Raw genomic sequence first — 23825 nt, 5'->3', positions numbered from 1 at the left:
CTAGAATGACTTTTCTGTGGTCATCAATTTTCAACGATCTGATATATTGAACTTTCCACAAACACCCCCTTCTTTGGCCAATAAACAGTCTAAAGCGAACCTTTCTGATACCCTACAGTTTTTGTTTGGCTTAGCTGACTTAATGTTAACTCTAATGCCTGGGCAGCCTTATTTGCTATCATTTCTGTAACTGCTTGGAGTCTTGTAATACAATTCAACAGATAATTTGGAGTCAATACAGAGTTAGATTGCTGTGCTGGTTTTACCTTTTCCTTTATTATTTGGGGTTTTTTTTCCAAATCTTGAACCGCATCTTCAAGATTAAATTTAAAACAAATCCATCTCTCTCCTTTTGGACATTCAGTTCTAAATCTATTGCCACTTTTTCTTAAGTTTCTTGTAATCTAATAATTTACTCTGTTTTGCCTACAAGTTCTTAATTTGGCTGGGTTATAACAGTGGCTGTTGACATAGGTGTGTGTAATAAAGGAGGAACTTTGGTTTCTTTCTATGTGATGCTTTCTGTAGCATTTGTGACACAATCCTGCTGGTATCCCGAAAGGGAAAAGACAACAAGTGAGTGCCAGAAACAGGAATAACAGAGGTCCAGTATGGCTTATACTCCCACCTCCCATGCCTGTGAGGTTGCAACCCACAGCAGGTTTATTTGATCTTCTTGGTGGTGAAATACAGAGGCCAATCTGGTCTTGCCCTCTATTTTCTTGTCACTTTCTCTTAACTAATTGCTAGGCAAATTGGTTTTGACACTCTTTAACTGTGGTCTCTTACTGTTCCTCAGGTATCTCTCATTTAACAGGCACTAATAATTCCCATCCACAAAACCAAGTCAGTACTTTAACACTTTTTGCAATAAGAGCATAAATTTTGCGAATCACAACACTAATTACTCTTACAATTTAAGCATTTACTTATAACCCACCTAGCATGCCCAGTATTGGAATGAATCAAGTAAAGTTTACTAATGGAAATAGTAATTCCCCTTCTCCCTTGTACAATTCTAGGGCTAAGGTCAGAATACAAAAACGTTCTTGATCTTTCTATCTGAGGTATTCCTCCCCCAAGGAGATGTTTTATTCAGGCAGTGCTCAAATCCAGTGATATAAGCATTATCTTATTTCTTAATTCAGTGTTATTCTTTGTACATTTCTTGGATCATTTGGGTTTTCTCAAACCATTACCACTCAGTCCTCGTTGGAAAGTCAGTTCAGTATCACCCGGTTTAAATATGATAGTCCGTTCCTCAAGTTTCTTCACAAGTCCTTTGATTCTGCTGGCATGAATTCACTCTCTTTCCGTGATTTTGGTTGTTGCTTCAGTAGTACCTGGAAAGGACTTCTTAATAGCATAGATAATAAAAGAAAGATAATACTGCATTAACTTTTACGATTCGCTTTCCTTCTAAACTTTCTGGGTTTAGCTAAAAGCTTTCTCTACAGCAGCCTCTTCTTCAGGAAAAAAGCCTTCTCGTTAACGGCAAACAAAACACACAAAAGAAAAAAAAAACAAAAAACTTCTTACTTAAGAAAAACAAACCGCTTTGTGAGGTTTGGAGAGTCAGCAATCTCTGCTTTGATTTTATCTTTTAGTGCTAGTCCCCCCTGCCCCTCTTTTCACAGCCCTGCTGTCAAGGCTGTTCTTGGCCCTTCCCCCGGTGCGGCCCCTTGGCTGCAGGGCCGGGGCAGGGGAGAGCAGCCCCGGGCATGGGGACCCTGGGGGCTGCCCTGGGTCTCTTTTGCCCTCTCCCTCTCCCTCTCTCTCTCTCTCCCCTTCTCTCTCTCGGCCTACTTCCAGGCTGACGCTGCCATCCTGGGCTCGGCACCCCGACAGTCTGGGAGCCCCCCGGCAGCTCTGCCCCGGAGCCAGCCCGCTCCTGGCCGCAAACCTGTGTCCTCTGCTGCCAGCCCCGCCCGGGGCACCTCCATGGATCGGTCCGTGCCGCAGCCCCCGAGACCCCGCCGATCGCAGGGAGCGCTCAGACACCTCCCAGCCTTGACAACCCCAAACCTGGCGTGCCCAGGTGCTCCTGACATTCTTTCTCTTTCTCTCGTCAACTTAGCCTCTTTTCTCTTCAAGGAGGGCCCGTTCTGCTAAGGCTTTTCCGGACCCCAGTGTGGCATTGAATAACCTCTTAACAACCATGTGTTAAGATACTTCTCTGCCTTTCATGCAAAAAACTTGCATTCACACTTCTGCTCTCTTCTAGCACCAAGATGTCATCACTTCACATTCTAACATCTCAGAGTTTCCTAACTACTTCTCTACTTCAACTTCTCTCTTTCTCCTCTCTCAGTTGTAACCCTTATGGGGTCGATATTTATTCTTCCCCTATTTCTTTCTCCAGCCCAAACTTCTTTGTTGATTTTTTTTTCTTCATCCTCTTGGCTTAATTTCAAAACTCTAGCTGTCATTTTCTTATTTTCTGATATAACTCTTACTCTTAATTGCACTTGTAAGACTCTTCCCAATAAATTGCTACCTGCCCCTGGGACCAATAACACATCTCCCATCTAAATTTTAGTTTTTTCCCTCAACTACCACATCTTTAATGACCAGAAATGTAAAACTTCCTCTTTTTGCCCCTGTTACTTTCACTATATGTTTGCTCACACTATAACCTTTTGGAACGTTTAACAGGCAGGTTTTCTCTGCCCCTGTGTCTATAACAAATTCCAATTCTTCTTCTTGGGGACCCACTTTTAAAGTTATCACAGGCTCCTGATGGTATTTGTTCCCCCCCAAAAAAATTAAAGCCTATGACTTTTTTTTTTTTTTTTTTTTAATGGGCCCATTTCTTTAAAGATTTTCAGATCTTCTGCTTACTTAGGACCATTTTCCTTTTTCTCTAAAGTTCGTTTATCTATTTAGTTGGAGTTTTTTCTTTCCCCTCTAAAAGCTGTCTCTCAAAAATCTTTTGTTTTCACATTTCGCCTTTGATATGCTGTCTCATTTATTCTCTTGGTTATGTAATTACAATAACTGTTCATGTGTTTACTCCCCTCCTCATTATTTTAACCCCATTCAGGAGGTACAGTTGGCATTTTGTCTTCTCTGGGGGTCCCTGCAGATTATCTTTTTCTTAAGCTTTTATTTCAGTTGCTCTAATTAATTGCTTTTCTTCCTGAGAAAAATATTATTTTCATTACCAACCACATCTGTTCTCAAGTATACATGTTTGGACCAAAAAGTTGGTCGAATTGTTCAGCTATGCCTATGGGATTCTCCAAATATCTCTTTTATTTATTTCTTAAAATTTCAGACCTCAGACAAAGTCAAAGAAGCATTTACAAACTCTGATCCATCACCCCCCTTTGAGAACCTCTCTTAATGGAAATAGACCAATCTCTTTATCCCATTCTTTTTGGATTTTTATCTTCTACAGCCTTTCTCACGTATTTTTAGGAAGAATCAGGAGAGGGCTTTCTTCTAACTGATTTTTTAGTGTTTCAATAAAGTGATTCCTTTAGAGAGTTTCCTTAAGCAGCCGGAGCTGTGGTTACCAAGGGAATGGAGCTCAGGGCAGGACGGGGAGGCTCGGCACAGCTCAGGGTCTGGGGGCTCCAAAGGCGGGGTCTGCAGCCGGGATGGCCCGAGGGGATCGGCACAGCTCAGGGTCTGGGGGCTCCAGAGGCGGGGTCTGTGGCTGGGATGGCCCGAGGGGATCGGCACAGCTCAGGGTCTGGGGGCTCCAGAGGCGGGGTCTGCAGCCGGGATGGCCCGAGGGGATCGGCACAGCTCAGGGTCTGGGGGCTCCAAAGGCGGGGTCTGTGGCTGGGATGGCCCGAGGGGATCGGCACAACTCAGGGTCTGGGGGCTCCAAAGGCGGGGTCTGCAGCCGGGATGGCCCGAGGGGATCGGCACAGCTCAGGGTCTGGGGGCTCCAGAGGCGGGGTCTGTGGCTGGGATCGCCCGAGGGGCTGTTCCTGTGCAGACCGAGCTGGAGCGGGGATCGCCCTCACTCGGCTCACGGTGGCTGATCCGGCAGAGACAAAGCCGGGACTGACCCCGGCTGCAGCGGCGGGAGCCGACAGAGTCAGGGCAGCCGGGTATGGGACAGACGGGACCCCCCCTCGGTGCGATCAGCGCGGTAACCACGGTGCACACGGCAGGACAGACCCCCACCCCCGGCAAGAACGCGGGCCAGGCGGCCGGACCGGGACAGACGGACCGGGACAGACGGACCGGGACAGACGGACTGTGCCGGAGCCGGCACAGGGGCTGGGAGGGCTGGTGCGAACGAGTGGGGGAACGAACGGGAATGGATGAGGTAATTTGTTCTCAGCTCTGTACTTTCCCCGTTTTGCTTTTTGGATGCTTTGAAATGGTCGACGAGCTAACTGACGACCTTCTCATATTGTTTTTCTCATCACCCTTTTATTTATCTTTTGGCAAATTATACATGTTTCAGGTACTTGTTTTTTTACTCTAAAAGTCTCAATGCACCCATAGTTCTTTTTAAAAAATGATCACACCTAGCCTGTGTATCCCACCGGGCTTTTTGATACACGTCCTCTGCTATTCCCTCGTAAGCGTTTTATTATCTAATTGTCTTCCATATCAAGATGTTTCTATTTCCCCAATTTATCTTGTTCGCCACAATCTTGTTTTAATTCCCCCCCCCTTTTTTTTTTCTTCATTTGGAGTTAATATTAACTCTTTCAGCTCTATTTTCTGCTGCATCTTTAGCTTCTTGATCTGCCAATTATTTATTTTATTTCTTCTTATTTCTAGGTCTTTACCTTTTGGTGTCCTTTAATATGTACTATTGCTATCTCTCTTAGGTAATTGTAATGCCTCTAAAACCTCGAAAATAAGTTTCTCATGTACTAATCTTTTTCTTCTTTAATTAAGCAATCTCCCTTTTAAAATTTTTCTTAAGGTATGTGCTACTCTAAAGGCATACCTTGAATCAATATATAACTCTTTTGTGTTAAATTTTCTAATGCTGTTTTTAAGTATATAATTCACAAGTTTGCATGTTTTTTCTCATCAACTTCTGCATACCCTGTATTTTGCAATGAGTTGTATTTCTGTTTGTTAACATAACTCCCAAAGTGCTGTCTTGGGGTATTTCTGTTGGTAGTTTTTTTCTGCTTTTCTTTTCCTGTATCCACCTTACTGAATTTCTGTCTCATTTTTCAGTTTTCTATCTATTCGTCCCCTGCTTCTGTTTGTCACTTTTTACTAACAACTTAAATACCACTTTTCTTTCAACTACTTACACCCAAAAAAACCCCTTTTTCTCACACTGCTTTTCAATACAATCCAACTCCCTCCAAGGAGATATGGTAAGGCTTAAAATGCACAATCGACATTACCTATACTTTCATTCGTCTACATTCACTCACTTTTATTTCTCATTCACTTTCACACATTCCTTCACACTCTCAAGACACAGAGTGGATCCTTATTGCTAGAAAATCACAGGTCCTTGTGGCCCCCTCTTTCGCTTTGGGGTTTACCTCCAGGTCTCAGTGTCACCAGGCCCCCTAGAAGGGCCCTGACTCTGGCTGCCTCTGGTGCCCGTTCCCCTGTGAGGCTGTCTGCGTGTCTTTCACACTCTTCAGCTACGGCCCCTCACACGCCCAGGGAACGCTAGCTTGGTTCGCAGGTCACTCGCTCCTCTTGGGCCCAGAAGCCCCCACCCAGCCGGGAGCTGCAGCCTGGTGTGCAGGTCACTCGCTCTTTCCACACCTCCCCCTTCCCACCTGCCCAGGAAGCTGAGGCTGGCTCTGTGTGTGTGTCACTCTCACACACCACAAAACAACAATAAGGTACCTTTTACTTTCACATCGCCTATTACAAGTTTAGGTGTTACTGGCCAGTCCCGGTGCTATTGGATATCCCTCAACCCAGCTGTGTTATCCAACCCCAAATGCTCTTGGGCAAATTTTCCCTCAATCCTGTCGTGTTGTCCAACCCCAGATGCTCTCGGGTAATTTTCCTTCAATCCAGCTGTGTTGTTCAACCTCAGATGCTCTTGGGCATTTTCTGTCCCTCAACCCAGCGGTGTGGTACAACTACAGATGCTCTTTGGCATTTAATTTGTTCTGCTGTGTTGTCCAACCCTGGATGTTCTTGGGCATTTTTTTATCCCCCAATCTAGCTGTGTTGTCCCACCCTGAGTGTTCTCGGGCATATCCTCACTCGGACAGAATTCTGCTCAACCCTGCTCTTGGATGCTCTTGGAATATAAATCCCTCAACCCAGCAGGTTTTAGGAGCCCCTCCTGTCCTGTTTCCTAGTGGATTGGGCTAGGAAACCTTGCTCCCCACCACCGAGGGGTCCAAGCCCTCCCTGAGACCCAGTCCCAGTCACCCCCGGGGATTCTTTCACTCTCTTATGAGTCGCTTTGTCTCTTTACTGGCCGCTTTTCCAGCGCAAAGTCGGAAACGCAGCGTGGGAGACTCCGCACTCACTTGGCAGGTCTGGGACAACCAGCCCGCCTCTCATTCACACACATTCATCCCCCCGTACCTGCCCCCCGAGAAATACTTACCAATCCTTTTTCCTTCCCGGGTTCTTCGTGCGCACTACTACTCTTAGGGGGCAAATTACAGCAGTTGTAGGGACCCTTTTCCCGTTCTCTTTGTTTTATTGTCTCCTTTTGTCCACAGATCGTAACCTGCGTCTGTCGGTCACTTCAGGGGAAGCAGAGCGAGGCTGCCAAAGAGGGCAGGGCGCGCCTTCCCCACTCTGACTCTCCCAAAGCACCGGCAGCGAGGAGTTAGTAACCATCCTCTGCTACCAAATTGTGAAAAACGCCAATCACTTGTTTTTAAAATTTTTAAAGTTTAATAGTAATAAGATGGTTATATAGTAACACAATTAGAGTAATAACAATTTGGACAAATTGAATTAAGACAATATGAGACAATAAAAACAAAGAGTTATGGACGTCCAGGTACCTTTTTCTGGGCATCACGGGCCCAAAAAAGGACCCCTGGTAACAAAGGATTAACCCTTAAAAACAACAGCCCATTGCATATTCATACACTTCATACATGATGCATAAATTCCATTCAAACACAGGATTCTGTCTGACCAGTGTCAACTTCTTCCCTCTAATCCTAATAGCACCTCCAAGGTGGGAAGAAGTTTGTTTCTTCTGATAAGAAGGCCGTAAATTCTTTTTCTCTGAAAGATCTAGGTGTCCTGTGGCTGCAAGTTATCTTGCTGCAAGTCCTTTCTTTTAAACAAAGCATCTTACATAGCATAGTTCTATTTTAACAATTTTTATAACCTAAAACTATATTTAACACAGTACTTAAGAAAATTAATACAGCATTGCTTTCTAATACAACACATATAATATTCATTTTAATATTTGTGAAAAGCCAATCATAAAATACATGCATTTTTCACACCCCATTCCTGGACATCAGGGCTCTCTGCTCCCCTTTTCCCGGCCATCCCATGGCTCCCAGCCTCCAGACTGGCCATTGGCTTGACCCTGGGATGCCCTGGAATGCCTTGGTCCCCCATTCCTGCCTTTCCCAGTCCCCCAGCCCCAGCTGTGTGCAAAACCAGAGACCCCCTGAACTCCTCGTTCTCGAACATCCCTGGTGTCCCCACGCTTGTCCCCCCTTTTTGGGAAACCCTGGACTCCCCTTTCCTGGGCTCAAGGACCCCCTGGAACTCCCTTCTACCTCTCCACGTCCCTGCCCCTGTCTCCTGTCCCTCAGCTGTCCCCTGTCCCTCGGCTCTGTGGGGCCCAGGGTGGCAGCAGGAGCCAGGGCAGCCCTGGGGGAGAACAACCCTGAGCCCCAGCCGGGCCAGTTCCCCCAGTTCCCCCCAGGTCACTCCCAGCATGGGCCCTGTGGCTCCCAGTCACCCCCAGGATGGTCCCAGTCACTTCCAGTTACACTCAGTGTGATCCCAGTATCATCCCAGTCACTCCCAGTATGATCCCAGGTGTTCCCATTCAGCCCTACTATAGTTCCAGACACTCCCAGTATGGTTCCAGTCCTTCCCAGTATGATTCCAGGATGAACCCAGTCACTCTCAGTACAGTGCCATTTGCCCCCAGTATGGTCCCAGTCACTCCAAGTCACCCAGTAGGATTCCAGTCACGCCCAGTAGGATTCCAGTCAATCCCAGATACTCCCAGTATTATTCCAGTGACTTCCTTTATGGTTCTTTTGTGATTCCAGTCACTCCTGGTCTCTCCCAGTACATCCCAGTTGTCCCTAATGTGTTTCCACTCACTCCCAGTTGCTCCCAGTAGCTTCCGGTATGATTCCATTTGCTCACAGCCACTCCCAGTCACCTCCAGCATGATTCCAGTCATTTCCTGTATATCCCAGTTGCCCCAACATGGTCCCAATTGCCCTCAGCCTGCCCCTAGTCACTTCCAGTATGATTCCAGAAGGATCCCAGTCACCCTCAGTGTGGTGCCAGTTGCTCCCAGTATGATCCCATTGGTCCCCAGCATGTCCCCATTTCCTCCCAGTGTGATCCCAGTTGCCTCTAGCACAGACCCAGTCCCTCCCAGTATGATCCTACTCTGATGCCATGATGATCCCAGTTGCTCCCAGCTTGGTCCTAGCTGCTCCCAGTTGCTCCCAGTCTGATCCCAGTTGTTCCCAGTGGCCCCTGTGTTACGTTTGGGAATGGGAGGAAATGTAGGGAAGTGATGCAAAGTTTTTTGTGTATCTGACAGTCTGTTGAGCTGCTGAAAAGCTAGACACGCTTTTGTGAAACACACATGGTAAAGACCAAAAAATTCAGAAACTTTTCTTTTCTTTGTTGGTCGGCAGGGAGGTGCTGGGTTTCGGTTTGGGCTTCAGCTCTGTGTCTGGGCTGGGCTGGGCCGTCTTGCTGCAGGCTGGGCTTCTTTTCTATTTCCTGGGCTGCTTGCTGGCTTCTCTCTCCATGGGCTCTGGTTTGGCCGGGCTGGGCTTCAGCAGCTGCCGGGCAAGGAGACAGGGGAGGCTGCGGAGCTTTAGCCAGAGCAGGGCTGGCTGTGGCTGCGAAGATCTCGCTGTCAGGCTGCTGCTTCTTCTTCTTAGCCTGGCTGAGACCAGAGACATCTGTGGCTGGCGTAGAAAACTAAACACTAACTACAAAGCTGATCTGAACACAACTGAGCCACAGCTTTCTGTTAGTAGTTATTGGTGGGTTAGGTAGGCTTCAGGCGTGATGTTAACTTTTTCAGTGCTTCAGTCTTCTTCTGAGTGAGAGAAAAGAACAACATGCACGTATATTAAAAACAAGATGAAGATATTAAAGGTAATAAAGAAGAAGGTAAGTAAGGCCCAGATGGGAGGGGGAGAAGATGCTTTGTTTTTAGAGCTGAAATCCTCTTGTAAGCTATAAAGAAAAGACTCTTTTCCCTTATAACACATAAAACTATAAGGAAATGAAAGTGTTTGAATTGATATTAGGTAAAGGCTTCTATGTTAAAGTAAGCAGATGTTGAAATAGCTGTAATCTCATGAGAAGTTTGCACAAAGAAAGAGCACAGTCTTGTGCTTCTAAAAATGAAGATCTGTGCTCCCAGAGATGAAGATGATTTTAGAGATAGATAATGAGAACTTTTGCCTTTTTCCTCAGGCTTCTCTCCTCAGGAGCTATCAGTGCTCTCCTGGGAACTCGTCGTAGATTGGAGCTGCCCTCTTGGCTCTTCAGCTCTTGAGCTTCAGCTCTTCAGGGCTGATCCCCCCCCGAAAGGGTTGGCGGGGAGTAGCCCAAGCAGCGAACGCCACTTGTCGGTTTCTCGGCTGTTTAGGTGGCCTGGAAAGGCCCGGGGTGGCCTTGGACAGCCCAGCGCTTCAAAGGACGAGGAGAGACTTCTGATCTTGTTTCGGTCTCAGTGTTTATTAATTGTTTATCTAAAGATTTTCTTTCAGCCCAACAGAGGTTTGCACAGCAAGCCAGCCATGAGCACACTGCGAGCCCCCGGGGCGGTCACTTATCTTTATACCCGAAGTTACGTATACAATATTTATAATTTTTCCCCAATACCTTCTACCCTTATTAACCGGTGCACTTCTAGTAATGACCAATCCCAAAGTGCCAGCATCACCACAGAAGATGGAGGCCAAGAAAAAGAAGAAGAAGGACAGGACACGCCCCAATTCCTCCATCTTACTTCTTTAGACCCCCCTGTACAGAAATCCTAAACCCTGTGTCTCACACTCTAATTAACTTATCCCTTCACCATTCACCCCAGCGAAATCCTCCCAGTCCTCATACAGGTGTCATCTCCTGTGTAGGATCAATGTCCAGCCACCAGACACTTCTGGCAACATTCCAGGACTCCCGAGCCCCCCAAGGGTGGTCTCGGCCGCTCTGCACCTCCATCCTGAGGTGCTGAGATCCCACAAAGGAAGGTAAATCAGCCGGGTATGAGGGTTCTTCCTAAGGAAAAAGCTGTGAAAGCTGCCATGTTGTGGCACTTTTGCACTCCTTTTTGGATGCCTTTCACAGCTCCAGTGTGCCTGGAACTCAGGGCTTCCTGATTTTAAAAATCCTAGCCCTAGGCCTAACCCCAACCCTAAGACTCAAAGCCAAATCAGCCAGGAATTAGGGATGTTAAAAGGAAATAGCTGTGGAGGCAGCCATGTTGTGGTACTTTTGCGCTCTTCTTGAGTAGTCCATTGCAGCTGCTGTGTTCTTGGAACTCAGGGCTTTCTGGTTAAAAAACTACTAAAAATCCACTATGTCTGGCAGGGAGAAACTCTGCCAGCACAGAAAACATGTCTCATCGTGTTCCAGAAGTTGCAGAGAGGTCTGCCAAGTGTTTGGATGGAAGAAAAGAAAAGATGTACAAAACGGCTTCCAATTGAATGTTCATGTGATTGGAAAAGTCAGGAGAGTGGTAACGTACTGTTTTCTATCAGTTCGCCAGCAGCGCACACAATCTCAGTGTCGTACAGCTTCCTTCTTCACCTTTCCGAAGCTGCTGCTCTCTCCGGCTCCCAGAGGCGAAGAAGCGCCTTCTTCGCGCAAAGACGATTGTGCCGCTCACAGTGCTCTCCTTAGCGCGGCTTCTGCCGAAAGACGCCCGGGAGCGGCGTTTAGCTCCAGAGAGCATCGTACCTTCGTCTTTAGCGTCTTTTGTAGTCTACATCTTAGCAGAAAGTTTTCCCACTATGTCTGGCTAGGAAAAACTGTGCCAGTACAGAAAACCACACCCATCGTGTTCTAGAAGTTGCAGAGTTGTCACTTTTGCGCTCTCCTTGGGAAGTCTTTCGCAGCTGCAGTGGGCCGGGAGCTCAGAGCTTACTCATTTAAAAAACCCTTTCCCTATCTAGCACTGGTGGCAGGTAAATCAGCCTAGGTATAGGGATGTTCCTAAGGAAAAAGAGGTGGAGGCAGCCATGTTGCACCACTTTTGCTCTCCCCTGGGGATGCCTTTCGCAGCTCTGCAGTGCGCCTGCAGCTCAGGGCTTCCTAGTTTTAAAAATCCTAGCCCTAGGCCTAAGCCCACCTCTAACCCTAGGGAGGGAAATCAGCCTGGTATTAGGGTTCCTCCCAAGGAAAAAGCTGTGAAAGCTGCCATGTTGTGGCACTTCTGTGCTCCCTTTGGGATGCCTTTGGCAGCTGCAGTAAGACTGGAACTCAGGGCTTCCTGGTTAAAAAACCCTAGCCCTCGGGTGAACCCTAACCCTAAACATAGGCAGATAAATCAGCCTAGGTATAGGGATGGTGCCAAGGAAAAAGCGCTGTGAAAGCAGGCATGTTGTTGCACTTTTGAGCTCCCCTTGGGATGTCTATCGCAGCTGCAGTGTGCCTTGAGATCAGGGCTTCTTCATTATAAAAATCATAATCCTACGACTATCCCTAAGGCTAACCCTAGGAAGGTAAATCAGGCTGGGATTAGGGATGTTCCCAAGGAAAAAGCCCTGGAGGGAGCAAGTTGAGGCAATTTTGCGCTGCCCTAGGGAAGTCTTTCGCAGCTGCAGTGGGCCTGGAGCTCAGAGCTTACTCATTTAAAAAACCCTTTCCCTATCCTGCACTGGAGGCAGGTAAATCAGACTAGGTATAGGGATGTTGCCAAGGAAAAAGAGGTGGAGGCAGTCATGTTGCACCACTTTTGCTCTCCCCTTGGGATGACTTTCGCAGCTCTGCAGTGTTCCTGGAGCTCAGGGCCTCTTGCTTTAAAAACCCTATCTCTAACCCTAACTGGAGGCATGTAAATAAGCCTAGGGGTAGGCATGGTCCCAGGGAAAAAGCTGTGGAGGCAGTCATGTGGTACTTTTGCGCTCCTCTTGGGTAGTCCTTGGCAGCTGCTGTGTTCTTGGAACTCAGGGCTTTCTGGTTTAAAAACCACTAAAAATCCACTAGTTCTGGCTGGGAGAAACTCTGCCAGCACAGAAAACATCTCCCATCGTGTTCTAGAGTTTGCACGGAGATCTGCCAAGTGTTTGGCAGGGAGAAAAGGAAAGTTGTCCAAAACAGCTTCCAATCGAATGTTCATGTGATTGGAAAAGTCAGGAGAGTGGTAAGGTACTGTTTTCTATCAGTTGGCAAGCTGCGCACACAATCCCAGTGTCGTACAGCTTCCTTCTTCACCTTTCCGAAGCTGCCGCTCTCTCCGGCTCCTGGAGGGGAAGAAGCGGCTTCTTCGCGCAAAGACGATTGTGCCGCTCACAGTGCTCTCCTTAGCGCGGCTTCTGCCGAAAGACGCCGGGAGCGACCCTTAGCTCCAGAGAGCACCGTACCTTCCCATTCTATTTTTAGGCTCGACAAACGAAATGGTATACTTGCAGCAGTAGGGCGGGACATTGAACTGGACTTTCTCCTTTTAGAGAGAAGCTAATGGAAAAGTTTCACCGGAATCAGAGCAGGCTGTAAAAGAAGAAAAGTGTCATGAAAATAAGCCAGCCTTATCCTCTTAGTCTTGCTTGTTGTGATTGGCCAAGAATGAAATGTGTCAACTCTGTGTTTTTGGGTTTCACATCAGTAACAGGTACTTCAGCTGCTGTACTTCTCTCTTAAAGTTAAGAACAGAATCCAAGGAATTGTGATTCCATGGTCTCAATTCACCCTATGGTGCCGAAAAAGGAGTGGAAGGTGCACGGGTCAATTAACTTGAATGGCCTATGTAAATCAGCGGCCACTGATTTCCTGAAGGCTTCAACAGGTTAGTTGCCTATGTTTTTCTTGGAATTGTTTTAACCTTTGGTCATGTTTTTCTTGCGATTCTTTTACCCTTTCCCCATTAGTTCAGCCTTTGCTCTCAAGCCTTTGCTGACATTTCCAATATCTCGGTAGCCTGGAAAAGTGTTGTCTTTATTGATCACATCATTATTCCCTTCCAAGGGTTGTTTGCCTCAAGTCTCAGTTTGGCTGGTTTTCTGCTAGTTGATTGTCAGAGGGCAGCAGGTGTTTTGTAAGAGCAAGTACACAATCCCATAGCTTGCTTTTCTTTGGATTTGGCCTGTCTAGAAAATGGAATGACTGAACATCTCTGAGAGGCTTTTCTCTCCTCATTAGGTTTCACTGGAAGGGCAGATGCAAATGGTCTACCTGAAGTCTTGGCACAGAAGAAAGTAGTGGTTTGCTGCTGCATAGAGCTAGAAGCTTACAAAAGGAAGGCCTTGGGCTGAGGCCCATTACTTTGGCTAAGTAGAAAAGGACTGTGGGAAGGTGAGGCAGCTGAATTCGAGGTAGATCAACAAGTTCTAGAACCATCGTGTGTTCACAGCGTGGCGCATGGTGGTTGGTTGAATTGTGTTTGTTATGGCTTAAAGCTATGGAACTGAGAAAGGCCTAAGTGTTTCAAAAGCCTGGTTTTTGTAAGAAAGCAGCTCTCCTTTGCGTCTGCCTGGAGACTCTGCATCACCACGGACCCTCACTGCCAGTTTGCCAAGGAGATGATCAGTAGGAATGTTGCAGAGCTGCTGTGTGCATCTGAATGGAATGGCAGAGAGCGAAGCGCTGGACATTTCTGGCTTTAGTTACAATGCTGCTGCATTGGTGCCAGTTTAGTTGGTTTTCCATCAGTGGCCTTTCTGTCTAGAAGTACACTGCCCAGAGTATTTGATGCCATTTCCTTCCTGTTGTTTTCATACCTTCCTTCAGTTGAAAGGATGATACAACCTTTCCATTTTGAAGATCCCTGTTAGGAAACACTATGCCAGAGGAGTCATCGCTCCCTTTTCTTCTGCCTCCTTTGCCATTTTCAGAGACTCATTTCAAATTTCTGCTCATGTCAAGAAGAATACTGAGACTACTTAGCAGGGTTGACGCTCTCAGCTGCTTTCTTTCCTCTTTCATACTGCTTCATACTGGATGTGACTTCAAGGCCTCGTTTTGTCATCTGCATTTTGCCGTGATCCAAAGCTTCCAGGCCTGTGATTCCAGGCCTGTGAACACAAAAAGAACTCTTAGTCTTTTGCAAGAACTACCCCTAGGAGGATTTGTGTTCACTTTGATCTCTACAGTGTTTCAGAAAAAAGGAGATTGTACTCTCTTCTTGTGTACTCTCTTCTTGTGCTCTCATTTCCCTCTCTCTGCCTTGCATGCCCTAGTTAATCTACCGGCGTGACTCATTTGGCATCATCTCACGGTGCAAATTCTGCATAGTTTCATGTCCTTACAAATGCCAGTTGCCAAGGAGCCTATCTAACCATTCAAGGGGCAAAGAATTGCAGGGCTGGCCAGTTCAGGTGCTGAAACTGTAAGTCATGCCATATCAAAGTGACAGAGCAAATCAATTGATCTAGGACTTTCAGCTGGACACCTCTGAGAATAGCAGCTTGTCAGCAATGACACAGCCATCTTCCTAGCTGTATTCCAGAAAGAGGAAAGGGATACCTTCAACGGTTAATATGTTTGGCATGAGAAAACAGCAAGAAATGTACCGCAAAATACTTGAGTCAGATCAAGTGCGTTTCTCTAGTGAGAATTTTGCTCTTGTTCTTTCTTGTCTGTGCCTTTACTTTTCACAGAAGACAGGGGAGCATTTCATTATTACTGTTTTTTTTTTTTCTCTTGTTGGCCTCCCTCTTTCCACCTGCAATTAACAAATTTGCCTTTCTTTACTGGCTTCTCTTTCTTTACTTCTACAAGTTGACATGAGGTCATCCAACCTTACCATCAATGTTCTCAGACAGTGGAGAGAAGTAGAAGGTACAGCTAAATGGATAAAAGAAACCCACAAAAATAGACAGGTTTTTACAGTCTTCTGTGAGAACATTAGGACACAAGATGTCTTTGAACTGAGTAATGCTCTATTGATTTAACTTTTAGTCCACTCTATTATTATTACTATTATTACATGTGTTTGGCCTTTAGTACAGAGCCTTGGAACTAATCCAGGCCAATACTTTGGCTAATTTTGTTTTATTTCTAGTGAGGACTTTGTTTCTTAAGGAATAGTCCAGAGAAAGAGCGTCCATGGTACAGTTACGGGTCATAAATTTCTGGTACAGTTTGTGCTGGTAATACATCTAGGAAAGAAAGGTTTGACATCTTGTTTGACTTTCAAATGGAACCATGATTTGAAAAACCTAAGAGTTGCGGTTCCCCCCCCACCCCACACCCCAAGTACTTCTCTTTGCACTGTTACTCAGGAATTACACATAAAAGCCCACCCTGTAAAATACGTTGCAGATACTTTGCAATAAGTGCAGCTTAGCAGCTAGAGATGATAACGTGGGTTAAATAACATTGCTTCTGCAGTGATGGAAACTCTGTCTACGCAGACATACTCAACAAAGGTTACGATGGCTTAGCTCCTGGGCTCAAGTGAACGTGCATTTTAGAACTTCCCAAGAAGGTGAATTCAACCTCCTTCATTGCTCTCTGCTGGAGTCCCAAGAGAATTTCAGTCTGCTTTTTGTCATTTACAGCTGTCACTGCCTAGCTCTTGAACATGAGACTCCCTCATGACTGATGAAAGTTGTCTACTTAAGAGTGGGTGAAAGACATGCTCTTGCTCTAGAAGGAGATGAGAAGGTTTCTGCAGTCTTTGTCATCTCTACTGCTTGTGATTTCTATACAAAACCAGCGGGAAGTTTTCTGAAGGCAGTCCAGAAGCTGGCAATATGGACAGCTTACAGCCGAACACTTGCTGCAGTGCAACCATGGTGACACCAGAAAGGACTTCAAAAATTTAAAAGGGCAAACAAAGCAGTTGGAAGGAAAAGAACATGAACCATTATTCCATTTTTCTAATCTATCTTTCTTTCAATCATCATTTTCGTGCAGTTTCGCGGCTTGCGTTGCTATCCCTCCGAAGGAATCTGAGACAGAGTAAGCTTTTGAATGGAGTAGAGGTGAGAAACGCAGGCCAAGTTGCCTTTTTTGCCATCAAATACCAGTTACGCTTGAACTACCCTTTGCTTAAGGTGCTTAGCTTACACTAAGAATTGATTAGCACATTTTGATGTGAGCAAATTTTACTGTCATGACTGAGTAAATTTTGCTGTCGTCTGAATAGCAATGTTTGTGTCAAAATAGTATTTTGTCTCCTGTATCTGCAGCAGGTAAGCCTTTTGCTGTCAGCAGTGTTGCTTAACCTTTCATGTCATATCCCTCTTCACATCCATCTTCTGCTTAAGGCTTATTAATCTACTTTAGAATTGGCACGTGGAATAAGACTACTTTTCATTTTTGAAAGCTAATGTCATTTGACCTACTTACAGCAAATAATTCATTAATTGCAAGTCCCCAGCTAGCATCTTTTTGGCATATTCTAAACTTCTAAAGAAGTAACAAAAGCACTCTCCAATACTTGACTTTAATATCACAGTGGGAACGCTGGTCTTGTTTCCAATAAACAATCATGGGTATGGTAAAACAAAAGGAGGGGTTAGAGTTTTCTCTGTTAACCTATAGTGAGCTTGGATTTTGCAATATGCATGAAGTTAATTAACACTGTTATATAAAATGGCTAATTTAATCAATAAATTGGAGTCAATGCTGATCAACGACAAGGTGGATAGGCTTCCCTTCGCTTTCAACACAGTGCCAAGTCAGGCTGGTTTTATAGTACCAAGTGGCTGCTGCAATCTGCCATCCAGAAGAGGGGCAGGTGAGTTTTGTTTGCCAGAGAAAAGGGCCGTGGTTTGTGTTTGGGGGCCTGTGGCTGGGAGTGACCGGCTGGCTCCTGAAAATCCACGATACGCAGGATGGTTCCCAGACCCAAGGCGGCACCAGTGCCAAGTCGGGCTGGTTTGATAGTACCAAGTGGCTCCTGCAATCTCCCATGATCACATGAAGAAATACTTTCTGGTGTCTGTACTGGCCCATATGCTCTTTCTTCTCTCCCTCAACTTCTCCATCACCTCTCATCTGTTTCACATGCACTATCTTCAAGGTCCACAGGCTACTTTTCACAGAATCTTCAGGCCTGATGCAGTAAGATGGATGAATAAAACAGAGCTGGGATCTATTTTCCAGTTTGGATAAAATGCATTCTGCACACAAATCCAAGGAGAAGGTGCTGCCCGATGCCCAGAAAAACTTTCACTACTGCTAGTGTTCTACGTCAACCGCAACTTAGTCTGAAAGAAAAGCTTTTTCTCTGAGAGCATCTGAGAGGTTTGCATGAAGCACTGATATCTGACATATGCAATTTTGAATTGGAGAGGAAAAAGAAAATGGCAAGAAGTTTTTAATTTTAGTGGTTTCAATTTTAATTTCCGTGTACTTTTTCAAAACTTGTCAGCTCAAATGCCCATCTACATCTTTTAGTCATCTGTAAGTCAGTATTCATATAAAATGTGCTTCAAATCAAAAGAATTTCAAATTTGCACTCCAAGTTTCTATGCCTAGATTTATGATTTCCTACACATATTAGATGAAAGGAAGGCCTTTTTTACTGAGGGAGTGCTGGAACACTGGAACAGGTTGCCCAGAGAAGTTGTGGATGTCCCATGCCTGAAAGTATTCAAGGTCAGCTTGGACGGGACTTGGAGCAGCAACAAAGGAGAAGCTTGACGGTAGAGAAACAAAGTTGGACTATAGAAGAAACTGGGATTGAAGTATAGGAGCAAGTTTTCTCTCAGCTCTTGGGGTAAATTCAAAGTTGTACAAAATGACATTTATCTGTGATATTCACTACTGTAACAGAAAGGTTCATGAAAACTGTACAGAAGATAGCAAATTTCAAAAGAGATAAGAATTACAGCATAAAATCCACGGGATGGGTTACAACATGAGACACTCTCTAAGAGAAAATCTCTGTGTTTCAGCACTTCATCATGGTAAGATTTCATGAAGTGCCAAAGAAGGCGGCAAAATATCATTCGGGACATTATTGACTGGAATTCAGCCTGGCCATTAGTAGGAACTGGCTTTGAACACATCATGTAGATATACCACACACACTTTCCCTTCACTGAAAAATGACTGTTTACAACCAATAAGCAATTGACGATCACAATTGATTGAAAGCATCTTAAACATGTCAAGTATTTCATTGTAGATGATCTGTGATCCAAATGCTTCTTCCACCTTAGAGAGGGACAGAACAATTCTTCCATATCATGATGGTTTAAAATTGTATCAACCAATGTTTTCTGCTGAAAAGATATCATCTATTTTTTTCTATTTTTGGAAGAAAATATTCCTAGACATACAACAGGTGAGAACTAAGTAATTTTAAAGAAACAAATGAAATGAAAGTATTCTGTAAATAGAATTAAATGAAAAGCTGTGTTTTAAATAGGAGCTAAATATTAAACAGAATTTTTGTACCAGGCATTTGAATTACTGCACCAGCTCTTTTGCCCATAAAGAGAGCATTTCAGTCTTTTCCTGCCTGCTGCCCCTTTGGAGACAGCTGTGGCCCTAGGATTTGCGTCTGAGGGAGAGCTCCATCCTTGGACCTCCTGATCTTTCCCAAGTGGCCAAATGGGGATGCACCAGCAGCACTGCTGGGAAGGTGCTGGCTCAGTGGCTGTTTTTTGAGACTGTGCCCCCCATATCAGCTTTATGTGTGTGTGTGTGGGGGGGGGGTGCTCTGGTGGCTGTGGTTACACACTCACTGGCCTTGGCAGAGCACAAGTCGGAACCTTTGAAGGTTCCAGCTGCTGTGAGGCGCAGGAGGCAGAGCTGGTGCTAGGCACAGTGTGGTACTGTGCTGAGGGAAAGGTGAAAACATTTAATAATCCACCCTCAGCTAATCACTGAGGGCTGATGGGAGGCACAGGCTTGGTGGAGTTGCTCAGACACTGCGGCTCCGCCGTGCAAAGCAGCGTGGCTGAGCTGGTTGTTGGTCAGGTAAGGGCTCAAATATATTTCCTGCAACTTGCTCCAGCACAGTTCAGCCTGGAAAAAAGGCATTTTTCCAAGTGTAGGGGAGTCAAGCTCCAATAAATGTCAGCTGAGCCCTGGTGCTTGCTCCCCTGCATGGAGCCTCAGTGAGGCACCAGGGCCTCCTGTCAGCAGGAGGGGAAGGGAGATCAGAGTTGTTGGAAGAATACATGACTGAAGGCTGAGCACAGGGTTGGTGGTGCTTTGCGTGGCTCTTGCATGACATCCAGGCTGGGTGTTGCAGTGTGAGCTAACCTTTTGTTTTGCATCAGGCTTTATGCCAGAGCCAGCCCCAGGCTGCACATTTTCACCCAAATCCATTTTTGTTGTTGCAAGACTGCTATACCTGCCACTGGGTTTCAACCAGTGTTACCAGCAACACAGGTCTGTTGGTGTGAGTGAAACACCCACACAAGCTCTTTACAGCTTCAGCACAAATTGCAATACAGGAAAGAGGCCTTCTCCTCACAGCCCCAACAGATAAGGCTGAGTAAGAATCCCAAGCCAGGACAAACTTCTCTGCCATCCCTAACCCATGCCACACATAGATTGAGGGATAGGAGTTTGCAACAACTGGAAACTGCCCTTGACCCACTGCTTTACCTGGAGAGGATGCAGCTGTTCCAGCCGAGGGTTCCCACATGGGCGCAATGGCTGGTCATGGTTCGGAGACGTTTCTGCTGCTCAACGTCCCATAGCTTATAGGGGCCTGAGTAAATATATGTATTGCAGTAAAAGATCTCTGTATTGTATAAGTGACCCTGCCCTGATTCTAGTTATTGTAAATGGGCTGCAGCTGCAATGTCCTTGATTGGGCAGTAGCCTATGGAGGTAGCTGGGATAAAAGGGGGTGGGGCATTCAGGGAGGGCTGTAGAGGAGCCCTGGCTGAGAAGGAACAACAGCACTGCTGTGAAGAGCTGCTGTGAGAAAACCACCCAGAAGGTATGAGACCCTAGAAATATGATATACAACAATATAAATGCAACAATAGCTGGAGAGGCAAAGTAAAAAGTTCTTCAGAAGAAACCAAATCCTGTTTCTATGCCCTAGGAACCTCACTGCACAGGCTCTGGCATTCAGCTTTCTCAGTCAGGGAACAGAGAAAATATGTATCTCATGACCATAGCACAGAAGGTAACGCTGCTTATCAGAAAACGCCCAAATCAAACCCTGCCTTGCACACTGGGCAGTTCCACCCCACACCAGGGAAGACAAGTCAGGTGCATGGCATCCTTCCTCTGCCAGCCAAGGTTTTGTCCCCAGGCCCCACAGTTCTGTCAATCCCTAGAAAACACCTCTAGTTTTACTCCTGCATTCACCTGAATCTCAGCACTACTTGTGCCAACAGCAAGGTAGCCTCCTTCTTTAATCCATGATGCAGAGGAAATGTAAACATCTGGATGCTCCGTCTGCAGCAGGGGGATAATCTCCCTAGTAGCGTGATTCCACAGATAAACAGTGTCATCCAGAACCACTGCCAGGAAGTTCTGGGAGCTCCAGTCTATGAGATTCAGTTCTACAATTTGAAAGAGCAATGCAGGTCACACCATGCTTGGCTAGAGAGCCCTGCCCTTCACCCGTGCTGCTGCAGCAGGTGTGGGTGCACACGTGCACACACACACGTGCAGGTGAGGGGCAGCCTTCTGAGTGTCACTATGCCCAGCTGCTGGGGCCAGGTACCCTGCTCCAAAGCATCTACACAGTGCCCTAGACCACTGTGCCTGTAAGGCCACACAGGGACACTCCAGAAGTGGTCTGTGCTAGCTTGGGTACACCAAATAATACAGACAGCCCAGTTACCCTGTCCTAGGAACAGCAATCCAGTACAGAATGTTCTGGATGCCCAGCACTCAACCCTGTAGCCTACTTACAGTAGTCGTTGAATATCTCTGGTGCATCCAAGACTCGTTCTGGCTTTGAGGGAATATATCTGCTCTTCTTCCTGCTCAATCCAGGTGCCATTTTCTGACTGTAGAGCACTCTCAGGTTATTCTGATAGTCTGTGTGCAGGGGAACAGGTTTGTTAACCTGAGTTAGTTTCCTCCCAGCTGAGTGCTGCTCACCCAACTAGGAATCCCTTGGAGTGAAAATAAAGTCCTAAGAGAAACACTCACAAGCCTGCAGTGCACTAAAATCACTGGCAGAATGAACTGCTGAGCAGGGGTGAGCTACAATTTCCTCATTCATGGAAACAAATTTAACAAACACTTGGGTTTTTGAATCCCATTATATTTAGTTGCAGTTTAAGCTAGAAAGTGCACAGCAGAGGCTTTGATGCTCTTACAGACTTCATGAACGTTTGGAACCTGCAGTACCGGTAGCTGTCACCGACATCTTTCCATAAAAATCCTTTCTTTAGGATTTTTCCCCCTTCTGAGAAGCTGTGGCCTCAGCAACAAAAGGTAAACAATGGTTATCTGCTGCTGGGGAATGCAACAGGTGGATGCGTGATCAGTCTTGGGTGAATGTTTGGATTTACTGACCACTCACAGTGGAGCTGGGTCTCACCCTCTGCTGAGACACAGCCCTTTGTTTATTCATTCTTTTCCTATTCTTAGCTTAGCTAGCTTCTGAGAACTTTCCTTCTATTTCTTTTAGTATAGTAATAATGTAATATATATCATAAAATATTAAATCAAGCCTTCTGAACATGAGGTCAAGATTCTCATCTCTCTCTCCACCCTGAAGACCCTTGCAAGCCCTGTAACAGGTGACCAACTGGCAGTCATAGCAACTCTCCTAAATAAATTCACTTTAACTGTTATGCCCTCCCTCGACCTCAGGAACCTTAAGAAAGGAGACTCCAGCCTGTACAGCTCTCAGAAACCAGTTGATTTCTCCTGTGACCACACACAGAGCCTCTGTGTTGCTGTTCCCCTGACCTGATCCCTCCTGCTGATTCAGCTCACACGGAGCCTGTATCATACCTTCTGGAGCATTCTGTGGTTTTCCTCTGAGGTGGAGGATCTTTGCCTCTTCCACATCAAAACCATTCAGATTCACTGCCCAGGCTTTCTGTTGCTCCTACAGAGACAAATCACCCTCAGTGCAATGCATTTAAAACAATTCCCACACTACAATTTAAACAGACATCTAAGTCCCCTTCTCTTAGAATCTGAAGATGTTTGACTGTGCTGCAAGGGTCAGTCACACAGAGGCAGGTCAAAGCAGTTTTCCTCAGACTTTCATACATTGTCCTGCTCACATTTTCAAACAATGGCAAATTCAGTGTCATTGCCAGAGGGAAAAGCCACAGCCACAAAGCGACCAAATGCTTCATAAACAGATTTCAGAAGACAGTGTAAAACATTCCAGAAGTGTTCCCTGTGGAGACCTTGTCCTAGAATAGCTACCACCAGCAGTTTCACTTTGCATAGGCTTACAGCTTTGTGTTTTTGTTGCCTGCTACATTTTAAAGCCTCGTTAGTCAAAAGCTAAATTTTGCTACCAGAAGCAGCATAGGCTTCGAGTGCATGGCAGTCTCTACAGCTTCAGTCTCATCCTAGGCTCCTGAAGCCCAGAGCTGCAAGTAGTGATGGCTGGGACTTGTCAGTGCCGTGTGCCCCCTTGATAGAACCTATTGTTCACTGCTCTGTAAAGGGGCAGGAAGGCGTAGCAGTTATTGAAGTAATTGTAACTTAGCAACATGCTCACCTTCTTGGTAGGGGAATCCTCAGCAGGGTCATTCTCTTTGGTTAGGAGGAAATTTGCCATCTCCATCTGCATAGTGCTGCGTTTGGGAATGTAGCGATCCCCCCCAGCCTTTGTGGGGGTGCTTTGAATTTTGGATCCAGATTTACCTGCATTCACATATGAAAATATTGTCTTACAGCTATTTAACAGCCTGTATTAGAGCTTTCACGGGAGCAAACCCAACACTCTTCCACATCACACCCACCAGACAAGTAGGACTCTGAGGTCTCATGCCACCCAGTCCCAACTAACTTATATTTTCCTCCCTGCCACCAAGTTGGTTAGGGACTGTGTGGTGCAACTCCTTGGGTCTAGTGCAACAATTCCAGAGTCCAGAGATAAGGGGAAGATACAAAAACGCTCACAGGATGTAAAGCTGTCAGCTGACAGTCCTGCCCACACTCGTCCTAGCATACAGCTGTGCCAGCAAGGCTCAGCTGGGTGAACAGCAGCTCGCCAGCCCCAGTGCTCAGAGCTCTGCCCCTCATGCTGGCAAGGAGGTGGGTGGCTGTCAGGAGCACAGCCCACCTCCTCCTGCCTGAGCAGCAGCCGGTAGGGCAGCATGGCAGGGAGCCCAGGGCCCCATGGCTACGGACAAGCAGCCTGGGCCAGGCTCCCGCACTCAACCTCTGCCGCCGGTGGCCGGCGCTCACCGGGTGTCTTGGACGGCGTCTTGCTGGGGCTGTGGGAGCGACATGCCGGCTTTACGGGGGACACGCCGACAGGGCTGGGCCCCGGGCCGCTCTCCTTGGCCTTGCGCTGCCATGGCGCAGGCGGCGCGTTCGGGATCAGCGTGTCCAGCTTCAGCAGCCCGTGCAGGCCCGCCTCCAACAGGAACTGCGCCGTGGTCCTGCGGGCGGGCGGGGTGAGCCGTGCCCACCGGCCGGGCTGAGCCTACTCC

The sequence above is a fragment of the Melospiza melodia genome, chromosome 7 (genome assembly GCF_035770615.1).
Source record: "Melospiza melodia melodia isolate bMelMel2 chromosome 7, bMelMel2.pri, whole genome shotgun sequence".
In the NCBI taxonomy this organism is placed as follows: domain Eukaryota; kingdom Metazoa; phylum Chordata; class Aves; order Passeriformes; family Passerellidae; genus Melospiza; species Melospiza melodia.
This window is presented reverse-complemented; position numbering follows the sequence as displayed.